This window comes from Macaca fascicularis, chromosome 6 (genome assembly GCF_037993035.2).
Source record: "Macaca fascicularis isolate 582-1 chromosome 6, T2T-MFA8v1.1".
NCBI classification, from domain to species: Eukaryota; Metazoa; Chordata; class Mammalia; order Primates; family Cercopithecidae; genus Macaca; species Macaca fascicularis.
Genome location: NC_088380.1, coordinates 18,062,230 through 18,081,576, shown reverse-complemented (window position 1 = coordinate 18,081,576; position 19,347 = coordinate 18,062,230). Strand labels below are relative to the sequence as shown.

General features: G+C 39.8%; 1 long non-coding RNA gene across 1 annotated transcript in view; it reads right to left on the bottom strand.

The window, feature by feature from the left end:
• LOC102128720 (uncharacterized) overlaps window positions 1-18,340 on the bottom strand; it is a 48,890-nt gene extending 30,550 nt beyond the window's left edge. Inside the window, exon 1 of the long non-coding RNA XR_012413596.1 lies at window positions 18,027-18,340. This is a non-coding gene — a long non-coding RNA (uncharacterized lncRNA). The remainder of the gene's footprint in view (window positions 1-18,026) is intronic.
• Window positions 18,341-19,347: the final 1,007 nt, after the last annotated feature.

Here is a 19,347-nt window from a genome sequence, read left to right as displayed (position 1 = left end):
AAACAAACAAAAAAATTAAGTTCCATCAGGTGATCAACCTGGATAAAATCTGCAGATTTCTGTGAATAAAGAGAAGAACTGGGGAGCTATGTGGATAAAACTTCAAGCCAGAGGAATGAGCTACAGGACCAAAGAGGCCCACCCTTATTACATTTCAAAGTCTATGAAATGACAACTGTAACAAAAGGCTCCATGTATTCCATTGTGATCATTCACAAGACTCCAGTCTTAAGTAACCTGAATTAACAGGGAAGGAGCCTACTATCTTCCATAAATTGGGAAGCATCTTTTAACCTTGGGAAAATATAGCATTACCAAAGAAAATTTTAAGAGCCTGAAAATCGTTGCATATTATTTGTGTTAAAACAGAATCTAGAGGCCAGATGTGGTGGTATGTACCTGTAGTCTCAGCTACTCATAGGGCTGAGGTAGAAGGATAACTTGAGCCCAGGATTTCGAGTTCAGCCTGAACAACATAGCAAGATCCCACCATTAAAATTTTCTTTAAAAATTTATCATTAAAAAAATAATGATGTATTTATGCCTATAATCCCAGCACTTTGGGAGGCCAAGGCAAGCAGATTGCTTGAGTCAAGAAGTTTGAGACCAACCTGGACAACATAGTGAAACATCTCTACAAGAAAGCACAAAAAAAATCACTGGGTGTGGTGGCATATGCCTGTAGTGCCAGCTACTCAGGAGGTTGAGGCAGGAGGATCACTGGAATCCAGGAGGCGGAGGTTGCAGTGAGCCAAGATCACACCACTGCACTCCAGCCTGGGTGACACAGTGAGACCCTGTCTCAAAGAAGAAGAATAATAATAACGATGTAGAAGAATGCCTGGCACAAAAAAAAAGGTGTTCAATAAACATTGGCCATCATTATATTAAACTGGAATCTATATGCATTTAACGTGCTTCTCATGACAAACTTCTCAAATCAAACATTTTGAGGTACTTGGAATGATTTGGCCTGTTGAACCGACAACCTTATAATGTTCATTTAAAATGTATGTTTGAGTCATTGACTTAAACTTCAGGTCTTAAGATAAAATCATGCTAAGTCTGGGCATTATATTAGAATATCAAAGATAATTAAGGCCCTCCTTATTAAGTGTATTTTTATATTACAGTAGTTATTTAGGATGGGGAAAGTTTTATTTGTTAAGACAAATAACAAAATTAAAGTAAAAACTATAAGATGTAGAAATGCTAACTTAGTAGAGTAATATACCAGGATGGATGGGGTTTACCTAGGTCTGTAAATGGAAGCAACATTATTCCCAGGCCCTTTAGAAATTATTGTGAAAATCTGCTAAGTAGAAGAGAATAGAATAAGAAAGTTTGTAAACTGAACTATAAAGATTCAAAAACAACTGGAGTTTTGAATTCTCAATTTTCATAAACTAAATACTAGTTGGTTCAAAATAAAAGTAGACAATTTATCTTTTCTAAATTTTGTGCACATTTCTGCACTCAAAAAACATTTAGGAAGGGTAAAAAATAATGACGATGAAAACCCAAATGTGTGACTTCTAACCAAGGAAAGCTAGTGTCAGGGAAGTCGGGTGTCCTCAATGTGCAGGGACTGGAGAGGGAATGGGTGGGTAGGGAATGGGTGGGAATAGTGGCAGTCTGGACAAGTGGCCCAAAACTAATAGTATTATGGGCAGAAAGGGAAATTTTCCCTGAACAAGAAAAACAATAATAATCATCATCATCATCATCATCATCACAAAATACTCAAAGTGCTCCAGACACCCTGAATGAGAAAGAAATGAACCCAGGTAGGACTTGCCAGACCGGGAAGGGAAGGAAGTTGCCCAGTGCAGCTGTGGAGAATCACAGCTGTGACAGAGAACAGAGTCAGGGACTCCGGATCTGAGCACCCTTGCTCTCTGCAGAGGCTCCCTTTTTCCCGAAACCATGCTGTTGCAGCCACGACTAAGCCAACGGGATTTCTTGGTAGACACTCCATAACACATATTTAAGAGTGAATGTGTGTGGATGTAACGTTCTGTTAACAAGCTCATTCTCCAGGACAGTTTAAAAGATCTAAAAGAACTCTAAACACCAAATGCTGAAAGCTTTCTTGAATTCCGAAGGGTATGTACCATAAATGTAGTAAAATTTAGTCAAAAAAACTTACAACACCGTGAATGTCTACAGGTAAATGATAATAATACTGCTGCTTGCCTTTATTTAGTTTACAAAGAGCTGTTTTCTGCATTCTCTGCTCTGCTCCTCAAAATGGCTCAGTTATCAGGTAGACAAATCGGGCCATTTTTAACTTGATTTTGATTAACATTTTAGTAATGTAACTAAACGCACACAGAAGCTCACACACCCACCCACCCACCCACACACACACACACACACACTCTCTCTCTCTCTCTCTCTCATTTTCTCCTTACCTTTTGCAGGAAAAAACAGAATTCCCATTATGAATTGGCTTTCTGGGCATCAAGTGGGGAAGAGCTGCTGAGAGAAGCTGGCACTGGTGGCCCTGGGCCTGGTTAATATCCCTCTGTCTGGGAAAGGGTTGGATTCTCCTTTTGGATTTCAGACAATATAGACCTCTAAGACTGTGTGGCTGCTGTGAACAGTAAATTTCCCAAGGTGAGGGCCACCTCTCTAGCCAGCCAGGTGACCTTCCCTGGGTGAGCTTAATCCTATTCTCTCCTTTAATGCCTAGGTAAAGGAAACATTAATTCTGCATTTCAATGTAATGGAATGAAAAACATTCCGGACTGGAAGATTTTGGCTTCTCACCCACTGGCTGGGTGGTTTTAGGCCACTCACTTTATCTTAGGTATGTTTTCTCATGTGTAGGATGAAACATTTTACAAATACGAATATGAAAATATGAGTGTTGATAATATGAATTTGAAAGTACCAATATTGTTATTAAGACATCAGCAAAAATCTTAAAATAGTAAAAACTTCAGCATACATAGAGTCACCTGGAAGGCTTGCTAAAATACAGATTTCTGGGTATCACCCCAAAGTCTTCCATTCAGGAGGTCTTGGTGCAGCAGAGAATCTACATTTCTAGCAGGCTTCCAGATATTGCTGATGTTACTGGTCCAGGGACCCCACTTTGGTTTGGTTTTTTGTTTTGTTTTATCTTAGAGTCAGGGAGTACATGTGCAGGTTTGTTACATGTGTGTATTTCATGATGCTGAGGTTTGGTCTTCTAATGATCCTTTTGGTCTTCTAATGATCCTGTCACATAAGTAGTGAACATAGTACCCAATAGGTTGTTTGCTGACCCTTGCCCAACTGGAACCCTCTCCACTTTTGGAATCCCCAGTGTTTGTTTGTTTGCTTGCTTATTTGTTTGTTTTTGAGATGGAGTCTCACTCTGTCGCCCAGGCTGGAGTGCAGTGTCACGATCTTGGCTCACTACAACTTCCGCCTTCTGGGTTCAAGCAATTCTCCTGTCTCAGCCTCCCAATTGGCTAGAACTACAGATGCGTAGAGATGGGGTTTCACCATGTTGGTCAGCCTGATCTCAAACGCCTGACTTCAAGTGATCCGCCTGCCTTGGCCTCCCAAAGTGCTGGGATTACAGGTGTGAACCACTGCACCTGGCCCCCCAGTGTTGATTGTTCCCGTGTTTGTGTCCATGTGTACCCAATGATAAGCTCCCACTTATTAGTGAGAATGTTTGGTATTTGGTTTTCTGTTTCTGAGTTAATTCACTTAGGATAATGGCCTCCAGCTGCATCCATGTTGCTACAAAGGATGTGATCTCATTTTTTATGGCTGCATAGTATTCCATGGTATATATGTACCAGATTTTCTTTATCCAATCAACCATTGATGGGCACCTGGGTTGATTCCATGTCTTTGCTAATGTGAATAGTGCTGTAGTAAACATATGAGTCCAGGTGTCTTTTGGTAGAGCGATTTATTTTCATTTTGGTATATACCCAGCAATAAAATTGCTGGGTCAAATGGTAGCTCTATTTTTAGTTCTCTGAGGAATCTTCAAACTGCTTTCCTCAGGGGCTGGACTCATTTGCATTCCCACCAACAGTGTATAAATATGCACAGACTATACTGAAAACCACTGGAATAAGCAGTTAAGACAGTCTTGTATTCAATGAATTTGTAAAATGGGATTGATAAATTGTCTTGAGTTGTGAAGAAAAGAGTACACATTGTTGCTACGTACTCCTGTAACCAGCCAGCAGGTTCTCCTTGCCCACTGCCCAGACAGAGTCTACTTATCCAGACAGGAATTTGCAATAGAGAAAGAGTCAAATTCATGCAGAGCTGGCTGTAGAGGAGACCAGAGTTTTATGATTACTCAAATCACTCTGAATTTGTTTGGCTGCATGTTTAGTGGCATGACTCCTAAACCACAATTTCTAATCTTGTGGCTAATTTGTTAATCCTACATAGTGAGTCTGGCCGCCAGGCAAGAAGAGGGCTTGTTTTGGGAAAGGGCTGTTATCATCTTTGCTTCACAGTTAAACTAAAAACTAAGTTTCTTCCATAAAATACCTAGGAATCCAACTTAAAAGGGATGTGAAGGACCTCTTCAAGGAGAACTATAAACCACTCTTCAAAGAAATAAAGGAGGACACAAACAAATGGGAAAACATTCCATGCTCATGGATAGGATGAATCAATATCATGAAAATGGCCATACTACCCAAGATAATTTATAGATTCAATGCCATCCCCATCAAGCTACCAATGACTTTCTTCACAGAATTGGAAAAAACTACTTTAAAGTTCATACGGAACCAAAAAAGAGCCCGCATTGCCAAGACAACTGAAGCAAAAAGAACAAAGCTGGAGGCATCATGCTACCTGACTTCAAACTATACCACAAGGCTACAGTAAGCAAAACAGCATGGTACTGGTACCAAACAGAGATATAGACCAATGGAACAGAATAGATGCCTCAGAAATAACACCACACATCTACAATCATCTGATCTTTGACAAACCTTACAAAAACGAGAAATGGGGAAAGGATTCCCTATTTAATAAATGGTGCTGGGAAAACTGGCTAGCCACATGTAGAAAGCTGAAACTGGATTCCTTCTTTACACCTTATGCAAAAATTAATTCAAGATGGATTAGAGACTTAAATGTTATACCTAAAACCATAAAAACCCTAGAAGAAAACTTAGGCAATACCATTCAGGACATAGGCATGGGCAAGGACTTCATGACTAAAACACCAAAAGCAATGGCAACAAAAGCCAAAATAGACAAATGGGATCTAATTAAACTAAAGAGTTTCTGCACAGCAAAAGAAACTACCATCAGGGTGAACAGGCAACCTACAGAATGGGAGAAAAATTTTGCAATGTACCCATCTGACAAAGGGCTAATATCCAGGATCTACAAAGAACTTAAACAAATTTACAAGAGAAAAACAAACAACCCCATCAAAAAGTGGGCAAAGGATATGAAAAGAAACTTCTCAAAAGAAGACATTTATGCAACCACAGATACATGAAAAAATGCTCATCATCACTGGTCATCAGAGAAATGCAAATCAAAAGCACAATGAGATACCATTTCGCACCAGTTGGAATGGCGATCTTTAAAAAATCAGGAAACAACAGATGCTGGAGAGGATGTGGAGAAATAGGAATGCTTTTACACTGTTGGTGGGAGTGTAAACCATTCAACCATTGTGGAAGATGGTGTGGTGATTCCTCAAGGATCTAGAATTAGAAATACAATTTGACCCAACGATCCCATTACTGGGTATATACCCAAAGGATTATAAATCATGCTGCTCTAAAGACACATGCATATGTATGTTTATTGTGGCACTATTCACAATAGCAAAGACTTGGAACCAACCCAAACGTCCATCAATGATAGACTGGATTAAGAAAATGTGGCACATATACACCGTGGAATACTATGCAGCCATAAAAAAGGATGAGTTCATGTCCTTTGTAGGGACATGGATGAAGCTGGAAACCATCATTCTCAGCAAACTTTCACAAGGACAGAAAACCAAACACCGCATGTTCTCACTCATAGATGGGAATTGAACAATGAGAACACTTGGACACAGGGTGGGGAACATCACACATTGGGGTTTGTCATGGGGTGGGGAGCTGGGGGAGGGATAGCATTAGGAGAAATATCTAATTTAAATGACGAGTTAATGAGTGTAGCACACCAACATGGCACATGTATACCTATGTAACAAACCTGCACATTGTGCACATGTACCCTAGAACTTAAATTAAATAAACAAACAAAAACAAACAAACAAACAAAAAACTAAGTTTCTCCCAAAGTTAGTTCAGCCTTTGCCCAGGAATGAACTAAGGCAGCTTGGAGGTTAGAAGCAAGATGGCGTTGATTAGGTCAGGCCTCTGCAACTTTCATAATTTTCTGTTCCAGTTTTTGCAAGGCGGTTTTATTCCCGAAGGTTGTCCTCTTTATTCTCTTAATGGGGTACCCCTCCAGCGGGATATTATAATTTATCAAGTCCTTCTTCTTACATCACCTCCCTGGAGGGTAGAAAGGCACCCACGGCAGTGTCCTTACCCCTCCTATTACTGAGGTTTCCTCTTCACAGAGTGGCTGCTGAACAGGGTTTGCATAGAAGCAAACAATGGTGAAATGGTTCCTAACTGTCTGCAGAGAACCAGAGCCTTGAACATTCCTGGTTTGAGACAAAATGTTCAGAGCCTCGCTGGTGAGTGTGGGTGATGCCGGCCTGAGAGAGCCTCACTCCAACGAGGCTGTTCAGAGGCACAGGCGGCTTGAGGACCCAGCAGCGCTCGCTGCTTTGTGTGCAGGGGGCCCCGTGACCCTGGTCCTGTGTCACGACAGCTGGTCACCCATCTGTCCCCTCTCAGTGCAACTGGGGACAGGATAACATGAAGGCCAAACCTAAGTGATTCTGTTTTCTTTTTTTTTCTTTTCTTTTTCTTCCTTTTTTTTTTTTTTTTCCACTAGCTGCTGATGGTTGACAAAGGGATTAAAAGCAGAAAAGATTAGACCTCTCTTTCAATACTAGCAGCAACAAATGTGGGGGAAAAAAGGATATTTTATGGGAACTACAAATGGCTATCAGATAATTACACTCACTGAACTTGAACAATGAGCCTGCTCTGTTTACTACGTACTCCTGGGTCGCTGTCTTTCTCATGCTTGTCCTGCATATGCACTATTTCCCTCTTAATAAAGTTTAATGTTTAGAGTTCAGGGAAGAGGTCAACATAAGCTATTTGAGAGTTCCATTATTTTTCTCTAAATAACTTTTTAATTTAAGATATTTTAATCTAATATTCTGATCGGTAGCTAATGTTTTGGAGATGTTAAATACATTAATAAATATATAAATGTGTGTATGTTTGTGTATGTGTGTATGTATAAACATGTATATGTGTTTATGTATATATGTGTGTATATATACACACATATACACACATTTTATATATATATATATTTAGCATACTCCTGAAAAAATTATGAGCTATATTAGAATAACCTCTTTGTAGGCAATCTATCCTCTCTGTCAAGTTTGACTAAAGTAATATGCTTTATTATTTTTTTATGAACATGCCTGGTAACCCAACTTTGAAGTAAGCAGGTGATAATGTGCTTCTGTGTCTACAGAAGATGCGTTACTAAGTCTTCCAGATAAATGGGGAGTTTCAAATGAAATATTTATGAAAAGAGTTTTCATTTGAAAGAGCCAGTGCTGCAAAGATGGCCAGCGAGATTTATAACGACAACCCCAATGTCTAACATGCAATCGTATTGTTATATTCCGTGTGCCAGTTTTTTATTGGGAAAATACATGGTGATATAGTGAATGGCAGAGCTGGGCCTCACATTGCCTCACAGATCAATCAGTTTGGCTGCACAGGACACTGAGGGTGAGAGGCCTGATGCCTTGCTCAAAGCTACGTAGTAAGTTTGTGGAAGCGTTAAAAGCAGGACCCAGAGCTTCTGCCTCCTAACTCAGTGTTCCTTCCTGAATGATGAAAGTATTTCCCTGTTGCCGAGGAGAGGTCACTCATCGATGGACCTCCCTGAATCACCTCCTTAACCAGTGCTTTCCTTGTGGTGAGAAAAGTCGTGGGCTGGGTGGGAGCAAGGCAAGATTTCTGCGAGAATCTGTCTCTACGGTCCTTCTACAGGGCAGAAAAGACAGTAAAATTTTATTATTATTTTCCAAGACTTTCAGTTCACCGGTTCTAAACCTGATGGTGTAGGTGTGACTCACATTTGGGTTCTATCCATGGTCCCTCTGCCCCACCTCCCTTTGCTTTTAGCACTGACACTCTCCCAGCTACAAATAAGGGAATGGTCTGAAGCGCTGATATTCCATTTCAGAGGTACGAAACCAGGCACAGTCCCCCATTTTTTCCCTCCAAGGATCCTGGACAAATGAACATTCAGGACAACCCTGAAAGACATGAGGAGTCCCAGAAGTAGACCCTGAAACCTGAATGGAAAGTGCAAAGGGAACTGGCATGAACTGAGCACACAACCTTTGTCTTTCTCTGCTGAGCTGATTTCTTACCTCGATCTCGATCTCAGTTGAGAAATGTTGAGGTGGGGGAGGTTGTTTGTGCAGACCTTTCTATTCCTTCTCACCCCTAATTAGCCTATGTTCCAAGATGGAGCCAGGATCTACCCCTCTCCCGTCCACAATATGATGAGTCATCTGTCCCTCCCAGGCACTGCCCCAAAAGGGGAAGCCAGTCTGTGTCACCTCACCTCGTACGTGACTTAACTCTAACAGCTCCATCAGGTGTTCGGTCAAAAGAAAAAAAAAAGCACCTGCTGACCAGTGTCAGAATTACATGGATTATCCCCTTCCTCTGTCTTTGGGATCTTATCAAATGCAAATCCTCTTTTGTTCATGATCTCCAAAAAGCAGATTTGAAGATGGAAGGAGATTTGAGAGACTGGGGTGGGGGACCTGGGAAGGATAAAGGGGAGAGGAGGAGAGAGGGAACAGGAATATGTGGGGGACGATCCTCAGACTGAGAGCAGTTCTGACACCTGTGACAGAAGAGACAAAGTTGCAGGATGTGGTAGGAGGGGCCTCAGCCTCTGGCAAGCTCTGCGAGCGTTATGTCCATGCTGATGGCGAGCCCTGGAGCCAAGTTTACCCATTAGAGGAAACCCAGCTGCAGGAACGGCATGGGGCTAGCACTTCCGCCTTGCTCAGTGACAGGCTGGGAGCAGCCCTGGGGAAAACGTAGCCTCCACATGAATGCCCCAGTGCATTTGAAGACAGAGCAGGTGGAGGGTTTTCCCCAGCCTCCCACCTTAAAGCACGTTTTCTTGAAGGGAGAGCTGAGCAAGGCACCTCATGGCTCCACATGTGTACCTGCTATCTTGATATTTTGCTAGCTCTACCCTAGAGCTTTGCCCAGGAAAATGAACAATTCAGCACCTCAAGAAGAAAATAGCATTAGCAGCACATGACATAGGCATACTGGTAATACTTTCTATCTTTCATTCTTTGGCTGAGAAAATTATTGCTACTCCTGAAACAAGAATATTATATTTCTTTAACTCACTTATTGTACGTTAGAAATAAAAGGAGGCTTTAGAATTGAGTTGGTTTATGTATGAGGAGATCTGATTTAATTTACACAGGCTTTCTCTCCTACCTCTTACCCACCATGTATTTCTTGATCTTTCTTCAGTTCATTCACCTAGAAACCAGACATGTGGGTGGTGTGATAGGACTGCCTGGAGGAATTCCAGGATTGCCTTTACTCTGGCACAATTTTAGCAGAGGCTTATGTGTGAATTTGATATCCAATGGATCGTTCTGGGCCTCATCTAAATTCCAACCAATGATCTCGCCCCACAGAATGCCCCCAAACCGCGCTTACTTTATTGAGATAAACAGGGCTTATGTTTGTCCTATGTTCCAAATGCACATGACTCCATCCTTTGCCTCTTCTTCTCTTCTACAAAAATCTACCTTCATGTGATTCATGTCTGTGCTGCCCTGACTACAGCTCAGTTGGCTTAAGTGCTGTATTTTTTGAAATAGCTCAGAGCGTGTATGTTCTCCAAGTCCTTGGGTCTCCTACACTTGGCTGTAGAATGTTTTTCAAAACTCAGCAACCTGATTCAAATTGCCTAGAAAGCTTTTAATAGTGGCTTGTTCCTCAGGCACACTGACGCTGTGTTCAATAATCCGTGGAAAGCCCATTTTTTGCTTCTTTTTGGCACAGGATAACTGGAACAATCAGATCATGTACTTAGTTGGCATCACATCAGAACAGATTTGCTTCTTAACCTAGAAAATAGGAATATCTCACTAATTGACTTGAAAGCTAGAACATGTGTTCATTTCCTACATCAGGCAGGTTTCTCATTGTTTATGTAAAACTCAAGGCATCTATCCATAGGCTACTAAGTTTCAGGATACAGACAAGTCATTACAAAAACCCCTACGCATTGCTCATCTGTATGCTTGTCTATTTTAGGCTAATATAGTGACTTCATTTTGAACTTTCTTTCATCATACTCCCACTTTTTCCTTATGATCTCTAGATAGTGCAAAAAAACACTGAGTCTGTCCTGAGTTATTTTGCAATGTAAATTCCATAAGAGTTAAGGGCTGTGCTTCCTTTATTGCTGTTCCTTTCATACCACGAAGAAGACATTTCACTGAGATCCAAAAAACATCATTATCTTTCCCAGGAGTGACTGTGGAGTGCAGAGCAATTCTACTCAGATATCTGGATAATAATAGCTAAACACATTTGTTAAGGGCTTATTATATTAATAATATACTAACAGGCACTGTTCTTATATTGGTAGACAGACATACACAGATATTTTTTACATAGATGTGTATGTATCTACACATATATACAACTGATTCTCATCATTTGTAGTTTTTATGTTCCATAAAGTTGCCACAAACACTAAATTAGCAAATATTGAACTACTGCTCCTTTGGGAAATAACACAATTAGGTTCCTAAGAGCATCTGGTCACAACATTTTGATTAACCAATCAATTCATAATTGATTTTGTTTTAGTTATGTTTCTTATTTAATATATAATGTTGATTCACTAACATTAAACTCAACAGCACTGTAACTCATGTCTGAATGACGTTTCTCTGACGCACATATTTTCTCCACAGGGATTCCATCATAGACTTCTCGCCTTTAAGAACACTAGACAAGACATGAGCACTGCACATTGCGGGGGGGCATTTTAGACATCAAAATCACCCACAAAAAGCCCAGAAATGTGAAAACGTGGCATTATATATATAGAGAGAAAAGAGCCCTTGTTGGCAGCACGAGAGCTGAAACAAGAAGGCAGGACATCTAGTTATCTGAGCTCACTGGGAAATGGGCATCAGGCAGTTCTCCAATGTTTTGCTATGTTGTGCATATCCACAAATGATCACAAAAATGCCACAAGAATTGATTGATTAATTTGGAGGTTTGAAATAAATATTAGCAAGTAGGCAAAATTGCAAATATGGAATCTATGGTAAGTGACTGTGTGTGTATAAGTACACACATATACACATGTCCAGAGGAGGGAGTATGTGGAGATACCTAATGCTGAGGCAGATAATACTGAAGCAGATAATACTGCTATCCCTATTTTATAAACAGAGGGATGGAAAAGTTAGGTATCTAGCTGAAAGCTATAAAGCTGGCCAAGTCTTTAAACCCAGGGATTTGAAATCCAGAGCATGTTTACCTGATACTCAGTTAAGAGTTAACTGTTAGTTTTTGTTTTGTTTTTCTTTATTTTCTAAATAAACAAGTATTTATTGAAATACAACATGAAGGCAGGAAAGTACACATAGCCTAAGTGTACCCTTGATGAATTTCACTGAATGAAGAAGCCCAGGCAACCAGGACTGAGATCAAGAAACAGATCAGATACCCTTGAAGCCTCTTGGGGACGTCTCCCTGTCACCACCACCCCGCCAAGGGCAACCACTGTCTTCACTTCTGAGTATTAGTTACTGTTTAAAATAAGATTCACACCTAGTGCCTCAACCTTGGTTTCTAATGCCATTCTTCAGTCAAAGGAACCAGGGCTCCTTGGAGAAATGGCTAGCTCTAAGACTGAAGCAGGAACACCTAGGGCATCCTATAATGCCAGAAAACAAAGAAGTGCTAAGTACTAGTCACAATAGCAAAATCACAGAATCAACCTAAATGCCCATCAGTGGTATACTGGATAAAGAAAATGCAGTACATGTACACTGTGGAATATCACACAGCCATGAAAGAAGAACAAGATCATGTCCTTTGCAGCAACATGAATGGGGCTGGAAGCCATTATCCTAAGCGAACTAGCACAGGAACAGAAAATCAAACACTGCATGTTCTCATGTACAAGTGACAGCTAAACACTGAGTATACATGGACACACAGAAGGGAACAACAGACACCAGGGCCTGCTTGAGGGTGGAGGGTGGGAGGAGGATAAGGATCGAAAAACTACCTACTGGGTACATGCTTATTACCTGGGGCTGAAATAATATGTACACCAGCTCTCCAAGACATGCAATTTATCTACAGAACCAACCTGCTCATGTACCCCTGAAACTAAAAGTTCTTTTTATAAGTGCTAAGATAAAAAAGAATCCACAATTATGGGCATGTCAAGAGGACAAAGGGGCCAAGAGAACATTCTCCCAACGGCTAATGCTGGCACAATTTGAGCAAAAAGATAAATAAAATCTTTTGGATTATAACTCAAAATATAACATGAATACCCATGAGTCGATACTGACAGAAATAAATGATTGAAAAAATAAATAAATGGGGAAAAACAGACAAATCTCCAGTTCTGCCCTCAAGAAAGTGGAGAATAACTCTCCACTCCTTAAGTGTGAGCAATGCATAGTGACTTTCTTCCAGAGAATACTGTTCTCCATTGCTGCCCCAAACCTGAAGGCAATCTACTCTTTACTGGACTATCTTTAATGACTTTCCTATGGAGAAGAATTCAGGTATGCTAGAAACACATCGAACTAAGATTCACAAGACCTGAGTTATTGTCTTAATTCTGACACATACTATTGAGTTAGTCACAAATTCTGATCCTCTTTGCAAAATCGAGGACAGAATCCTCTTTTGTCCTTGTAAGTTCTCATAATTGTGGTTATATGTACAGGCTCTCCAGGCTAAGTTCAGATACTAACACTGCCACTTACTAGTTCTAGTCTCCTAGATAACCAACTTGATCTCCTTTCACCTTAATATCCTCATTTATAAAGTAAATAGTAGTGCCTACATTCATGAGTTTTTATGAGCATTAAGTTACATGATACATAAAATGTGTAGCATCTGATGTAGAAAACAACCAATATATACTAGAAGCTAATAATACTAACAATAATAATAATATGCCTGCCCTTGGAAATCTACCCTGGTTCTGAGCATCGTCTCCTTCAGACAAGTCTTGGTTTAACAGCAAATAGTTCTTCTATGATTTCTTATGCTTTTCTGGCTTCTCAATCTCCCATCTGTTGGGCACGCATTTTTCTTTAAATATATGGATACATTTCATTGACTGAGACTTGAGGTCCCACTGCCCTAGGATCATTTTTCCCCTAATCAGTATCTTTGCAAATCCCTACTCTGCTTCCCTATAACTCAGTTTTACAGTGTACTCAGAGGGCTTTCTCGTGTTTCCTAATGCAGCATTCTTTTTTTTTTGTTTTTTTTGTTTGTTTGTTTTTGTTTTTTTGTTTTTTTTTGAGACGGAGACTCCCTCAGTCGCCCAGGCTGGAGTGCAGTGGCGCGATCTCGGCTCACTGCAAGCTCTGCCTCCCAGGTTCACGTCATTCTCCTGCCTCAGCCTCCCGAGTAGCTGGGACTACAGGGGCCTGCCACCACACCTGACTAATTTTTTGTATTTTTTAGTAGAGACGGGGTTTCACTGTGTTAGCCAGGATGGTCTCTATCTCCTGACCTCGTGATCTGCCTACCTAGGCCTCCCAAAGTGCTGGGATTACAGGCGTGAGCTACCACGCCAGCTTAATGCAGCATTCTTAACAAGTGCATTGTAGTGTCGTTTGGTCATAAGCTCTGACTGGAGAAACTGTAGTTTCTTTGAGTACACAAATAACTCTATAATTAGATTTCAGTCACACACATGGCAAACATCTATATCAAACGTTCCATTAAACTAATGGAACATCCACTAGTTTAAAAAAGTCAAATGGCCACTCACAGTGGCTCATGCCTTAATCCCAGCACTTTGGGAGGCTGTGGCAGGTGGATCACCTGAGGTCAGAAGTAAATCTGCTATACTTATTAATCAAACGTGACATCAGGAATGAGTCAGAAAGTATGGTAATCTTCAACATTTCATATCTAGAAAGACATTGAAGAAAAATGTTGAACACGCCCATTTCTCTACAAATAAAGCCAAGAGGAAATGTAATATCTCATTATGGCCCTGATTCAGTATGTAATTTCTATACGTATGTCATATAGTAGACAGTAAATTAGAAAAAAAAAAATTCAAATGCTAAATTCATATATACTTTACTTTTATACTTAAAAGTTTCTTAGTTAAAGATTTAAAGCACGCTTCGAATCCCCTCCAACTGAGATGCAGACAACTTTGGCAGGCAATCGTGAGCTGCTTCAATCTCCACCTTCTCTCCCGCATGAATGCTTGCAAGCCAAATTTCCATCAGCAGGGCAATTTCACAAGCTTTACAAACTCATCTGTGTTCTTATTAGTAGTGGTTATTAAATGTTTACAACACACAAAAACACGTGAACACCTATGGAACATCCACTAGTTTAAAAAAGCCAAATGGCTAGTCGCAGTGGCTCATGCCTTAATCCCGGCACTTTGGGAGGCTGTGGCGGGTGGATTACCTGAGGTCAGAAGTTCGAGACCAGCCTGGTCAACATGGTGAAACCCCATCTCTACTCAAAATACAAAATTACCCGGGTGTGGTGGTGCCCTCCTGTAATCTCAGCTATTCGGGAGGCTGAGGCAACAGAATCACTTGGGCCCAGGAGGCAGAGGTTGCAGTGAGCCAAGACTGCACCACTGCACTCCAGCCTGGGCAACAAGAGCTAAATTCTGTCGTAAGAAATAAATAAATAAAAATAATTTTAAAAAGCCAAATGTTGATAATGAGTTAAGCCCTACCCCATGAGCTCCTCCCCACCCAACAAGAGTATGAAATATGTGAAGAGGTTAATATAAATTATCCTCTTATAAAGAGGAGGAAATATAAGGTGATGTCTGGTACATGCCCAGAGTCATAATACAGCAAATGGACATTCAGTTACAAGTGACTATAAAGGGAAATTCACACCCAGAATTTGTTGGACAAATCATGAGCAGGGTAAGTCCAGAAGGGGTGAAGAGAGAAACAGGGCTTTAAATCAGAGTAGGGAAATTCTTCAAAATAAGTAGTGTATGTTATTACTTCACAGTATGTAGATTTATTTCCCAGATTATGACAATATGGGGAGACAGCAAGGCCAGGAAAACCCCAGACTTTGAATCCAAAAGCCTGGGTTTGGATATCTGCTATACTTACTAATGAAACGTGACATCAGGAATGAGTCAGAAAGTATGGTAATGTATCAGTTAGCATTCAGCTGCCAATAGGGACATCAGCACGGGTAACTTTTAATTATCTCACACACAGTGAAACTCTAGGTAAATGGTTCCAGATTTGGTGCAGTAACGAACTGATGTTATCAGAGATGTAGGCTTCTTCTTATTCTCCCTTCATCCTTTGTATCATTTCTCTATCTTCTATCATCCAAGATATGTGATGAATTTTTTTTCCCTTAGGCTTATTGCCTCACCGGCTCAACCAAGATAGCTGCCACAGAGCCACAATCATTCTCTCACAGAATTGCATTCATGGCAGGAAAATGGGGCAAGGGGCAGAACCAAGGAGCTGTCTTTTTGCACCTGACCCTTTCTACAGAAAGAAACACCTTTCCTGGAAGCCCCTAAGTGGAATTCTCCTTAGATCTCATTGGGAACATGGTTGCCCTGAGCTGCGAGGGCAATCATTTACCAATCCTTGACAAATAACTTTTCCAGGAAGAAAATGAAATGATTCAACTGCTTGATATTCAGCTAACAGTACCCACCAAGGACATACCTTGTTATTAATGGAACTGTGTGAATTCATGTCTATACTTGTGTGCACACAGTCACACATATGTTTTGATCATAAAATAATGGGATACTTATTCCCTTTTAGTAGAGTGGAACAAAGTAAATGTGACCAGAGATTTCTACCCTTTTCAAATAAATAAATAAATAAATAAGGCATTTTAAGATGACTTTAGAAATAACTTGCTAACAATTTGCTAATAACAATTACTCTTAAATGTTCCTTAAACTTTACACTGTGCTTAAAAATAATAAAACTATGTATATAGTAATCACAATTTTAGTCATATGAGTCTTGACAGATTTTGTAACAATCACTGGGGTTTGACTACACCTGTGATTAACGCCATTTTTAGTTTTATTTTTATGACTTATCACACTATTTTTCAGTGTTTGCTTTTTACATAATTATTAGAGGAAATATATAACCTTTTATAAAGGTAACTTGGGGTGTAAACTAATTTTTTCTCCTTCCAAGTCAGACATTTTGTTGCTATAGAGAAAATGAATGCAAATTATCAAAAAGGTAAGTAGCTAATAAGCTTAATGTCTACTGGGAATGAGGAAAATTATATTCTTCTTATAAAAAGGAAAAGTTATTCACCTCTGCCAAGAGGCATAGCGATATATAATACTCACACATAATACTCACACAGAGATTTGCCTAAATTGACTACAGACCACTGTGAGAAAAAAAAGACTCAAAAAGATAAAACCGGAACATGGGTAAAGATAAATCTCTAGTTGTTCCAAAGACCTAAGAAATATATGAGACAAAAGCCCAACAATTTGGCAAGTAATTTCAGGAACTTTAAGTGCCATATTTCTTAGAGAACAAGAACTGTATTTCTAAAATGTCAACAAATAGTAAAAGAATTAAAAGTAAACACAGGTTAGATTAAGCAGTAGTTGATCATGGTTAAGGATTAATGATCACACCTAGATATTGATTTATTTAAATGTTGTACACACATTGATCTTTGAAGATGATGTCATATAATGCTGCTATAAAGAGTTGCTCTTTTTTTATTGGTTCTTAAAAGAAAGATATAAATATATAAGTGTTCAAAATTCTTACTAAAACTCCACACCAACTGTCCACGAAAAGCAATAGTTCATAACTTCTTCCCTTTTATGCCTCCAGCATCTAGCACACAATAGTATTCTTGGTAAAATCTTATTTTTTACTGTTTCTGTAGTATTTTTTAATAGTATTTTTTGATAAAAATAAGCCATTTCATTTTGGTAAAAATAAAATCACAAATATGAAACTCCAGTTCACTTGAAGGCAAATTGATAGAAATAAACTGTCAGTGGTAAGATGAGAGACATTAACATGTAAAGGAAAGCTGTAAATATTTCCATAGCCCAGGAAAAAATGCAAAAAGCCATTGAGTAGCCAGGATCTGTTACACCATAGAAGAGCTATATCTCTTTATGCAACATTTAGTAATTATTTCTAAGCAACTACTTACCTGATTCTTTCAGAATCATTTAGGTGGAAAATACAGACTCTTTTCCCTTAAACCTGTATGTAACTCCCTCTCAAGACGAGAAAACTCAGTCTCCCACCCTCCTCCACGAACACAGGATTTAGGAGGGGAAGAGACTTCCTGTTACCTCCTCATTGCTTTTCCAAAGCACAGCTCCCCTACCTTGAAATAAAAACACCCGTGTTGAGGCTGATGGTACCCTGCTTTACCAGTCTCTTCTATCAACTGCCTGACTCTCTCGCTGACATTTGTGGAAGATTTGAATATCTAGTAGCTGCCTGCTTTTCTTCTGTTATCTCTGTTCCTGAAAATGCTGCAGATGATATCTGTGTCTTAAAAGGGATGATTGACCTTATACCCTGGCATTAAGTACTTACTACCCTTGAACTTCTCAACTGCAGACTTTACCTCCAAAGCCCACTGAGCCACCCCATTCCATGGCAACTGTAGGGCGTGGCCTTTGCTCTGAAATCTTCAGCTTTGCCTTATCACTGCACGCTCGTAGTCTTCCCTCTCACTCCAAGCTTGAAATCCTTCCCTGTTGCATTCTCGGTTTAAAACTCTGGTCTGCACCCTCGTCTCAGCACATAGAGCCTTCTGCAATCTGTCCACTGTCCGTTTGTCTCCCCGCATTTCTTACCCCACACAAACAGACTTGCCCCTTTCTTTCAGACATCCTGAAAGGCTGTGTTTCCAGTGCGGCTTTGAGCTTCCAAAGTGCTGCTTCTTTTGTCCTGCTTTTTCTCTTTTAGTTTACTCCTACTCAGTCCTTCAAAACGGGTCTGAAAGTATTCGTTTCTGTTAAAAGACTTTCCATGCTCCATCTGTGCAGTCTGCTTTATTTGCTCCTTCTCCTGGCTCCCAGAATATCCTTTATATAACTCTTGGGTACACTCGCGAAGGCTAGGAGGACGTCTTGCTCACATTAGTAACTGCAACACCTGGGACAATGTTAGGAAGACGGTAGCTAGGACAAGCCTTGAGGATGCTTTCCAGAAAATATTAACACCAGAGAAACTAGAAAAGAGGACATAATTCCAACTTCACATTTTTTCTACTGTATACTTTATACTGGTGTGCTAATACCGTTAGATATTTTTATTCACCCCTAGATAGTGGTCGCATTTTATCCCCTATCGAAGACAAACACTGCAGGGTTACTACACGACAGTATGGACAATGTTGGAAAGTTGAATGGAAGATGATCAAATGAGGTTAAGCTTTCAAGTTGAGAAAAAGGGAGAAAGTGGGAAAAAGTAAGTATTCCTATAAATTTTTAAAGTCAACAAACATAATTATTTTTGTTTCTTAAGGGCTGTTCTGAAAAATGTGAACAAAACTCACCACTTGGTTAAATTTCAGTTATCAACTGAATTATTTAAAACAAGAAATCTGACTTTGATTCCGCTTTCATGAAAGAAGCAAACCAGCAAAACAGGTCTTTGGAATTACTATATTATAACCCTATAGAAAAAAAAGAATTTATTAATCTCCTCCAGTCCACATGTTACTATACCCTTATTAAATAGATATATCACAGAAACATGAAGGATTACTACCACGTAAGTATTAGTAGTTTAAAACAGAAATGCAGCTAGTGCATTTAACACTTAGACTTATTCTCCTTATCTTAGTTCTTTAAAATCATCACCAGTGCCCTAGTGGTTGAAAAATTGAGCTGTAACTCAATCTGTGCCATTAATGGCAGAATCCTGGGTCAGTCTACTAA